Here is a 2741-nt window from a genome sequence, read left to right on the forward strand (position 1 = left end):
ATACTATCATTATTTTAAGTACCAATTTTCATTCCATCAAACATAAGTAGGTACTGTTCTGTAAGAAGCAACTAAAACTTTCAGCATTTTTTACTTTTACTTGCACTAATTTGACTATCCACGAGACTCAGATAGTTCAACCATTTTTCATAAAAAGTTACTATACTCATAAAATACATGATCGTCATTAGGTACCATAATTATTCTGCATAAAACTTTTCCATACGCAAAGAAGTTACCCACGATGCACACTCTATAAATGGTGCTTAGAATGTGGATATTATTAGAGACGTATCATGCTGGTTGTTCTCACAGATTGTGTATGGAAATGACAGGTCTTAATAAGTAATCTATGACCAGCACATCACTTTTTGTTAATAGTTTTTATCCTAGATAAAAGATATTGCATAAACACATTTATCTCGCTGTTAGACGTAATTTCATAAGTAGAAATCGATTAATTTCATCGATAACATCATTCGACGACATACCTAAGGGTAAATAATGATGTGGTCTTCACATAAAGCCTATTGACTCGGTCTTGAAAAAAAAAATTTAAAGCAACAATATTCAAAACTTTTTATCAAAAATGAAAACTAAAACGGAGCTGAGTCATAAGTTGAATATTTTGTTTTATAAAATGTTGTTGAAAAGGAATGCTTATTGAAACTTTTTCGTTTGTATAGCCTTAAAGGTGTCCGAATCATACTACGTTGTCGTCAAGCGCAAGCCTATCACGCAATAAAATATATGTAACTACAATAACTGACTCACAGGACTTAAATACATACCTACTCGTAGAGGTAAAACCATTTGCGTCGTCTCAACCGTTAGATATATACGTATAAGTACGTCAACCGACCTTTAAGCAATCGACGTGACAGAGAGGAACAAGAGTGTGGGTACTCTCGGTTTGATCCTTAGTCGAAAATATATCAAATATAAGGCTATGGTGACGTAAAAGCAAAAAAATAGGGCTACTTTAGGGCGTCAATGAATGCACCTACCTACTAATATTAATGGACTCCTGCCAGTGACGTTCGAAGCCTCAACGTTTTGTTAGAAGTACCTAACTGTGGTGAACTGTGACATAAGTCTCTTGCAAGAAGTATCTCTCTCCACAAAGCATTGCCTTGTGATGGTAATGCCCAAAGGCTACTAGCCGGCTAAAGCCACATTTAAAGTCTAAAAATAAAAGTCTCATAGCGAAACCTTAAATTAAGAAAAATAATAATTGAAATTGGTTCCAGTGAAGTAAGTTAATAGTACAAGTGCATTATCACATAAAGCAGCGATGGTGGCTGTAGCGGTAGCAGTAATAAGGTAGCAAGGCAGCATAAGAGCTGTATCACATTGAAAATTTTTAAACGCAGTTCTTTGGAGTAAAAAGAGAGTTCAATCGAATTTCTTATGAGTGTTTTGAGCATGGGCCAGGTACCTATACGATGACATGAAATATCTCTGTCAATATCGTACTATGGGAACCTTGTACTGCAAATTGCACAGCATAAAATGATTATTTAAAACAGTTCAACAAGTTTGGTTAACCTATTCATTCTATTGGTAATCATTGATTTTACTTTTTATTCTTCTTTATGTAAAGGTGAGCGTTAACAACGGTAACACTGTTTTTACCGTTATTTCGTTTTAAGGCACCAATGTAACTAAAAGGAATAAAGACTTTTTCATTATTTTAATTAAAAAAACTGCTGCTGAATATATTATTTTGTGTGATAGGGCCATAACCTGGTGCACGCGCTTCGCAACCCAATGAGTCTGAAACGGGCGAAACATTCAAATTGCACCGCCCGCGCCTGCCCCTATCAAATGTTGTTTTATAGCTAATTCCCAAATTCGGTTATGGCCTATAAACGATCCGCTGGAATAATTTAAATGCGAACCAGCCAGTATAATGTTCGTACTTTACTTGAAATAAGGTATTTGTATGTGAAATGCGTTTTGAAATCGGATTATCCGTCGCCTTTATTTCTCACGAGGTTTAGGGAAGAGCGCTCAGAATTTATATCCAACTTTGCAATAAAAGATATTATTGAAAAGTATTAGGTTAGCAGTAGAATCGATGCGAGCCTCTTTTTTTTATAAAGTTGAGTTAAAAATATAATACTATTTGGATAGAAGGTACCTACGCTAGATATAAGTAGATAATATTACCATTGTCGACGTGTTTTTGAAGCAACTTAACTATCGCCATTTTGGCGCTGATAGCAGCAGTGAGTCATGTGAGCGTACTCGGAACTAATTATGTAATGTTATAGTGATGAGACATCTGTCAACAGGACCATTTGACACAGTGTCAATATAATTTCCCGATAAGTACCTACGCTTGGTGGGACGCTTCGAATCGGCACAACAATCACTTTCATTTACTTAGTGTGGCACATCATATCTAGCAAACCTACTAACTATATAAATAGTATTATTATATATCTATGAAAGTTTTACAAGTTCTAATATCAAAATTTCAAATATTCATTTAGGTAGGTATTTGAAAACTGCATCCTAACACTTTCCCACAGGTTTTTCAATTCTATAATATTTAAATCGCTAGTGTTGTATTACACTATTGTATTGTGCTTTGGCTGCTAAGAAAATATTTTGTTAGATAATAATATATCGTCATAGAGTAAAAAAGATACCATTTTAAGTGACAAGGTAAATACATTAGCCACTTGCTGGTATCCGCTTTTAACATTTTAACCGTTCAAATATAATAAACGACT

This window comes from Maniola jurtina, chromosome 1 (assembly GCF_905333055.1).
Source record: "Maniola jurtina chromosome 1, ilManJurt1.1, whole genome shotgun sequence".
NCBI classification, from domain to species: domain Eukaryota; kingdom Metazoa; phylum Arthropoda; class Insecta; order Lepidoptera; family Nymphalidae; genus Maniola; species Maniola jurtina.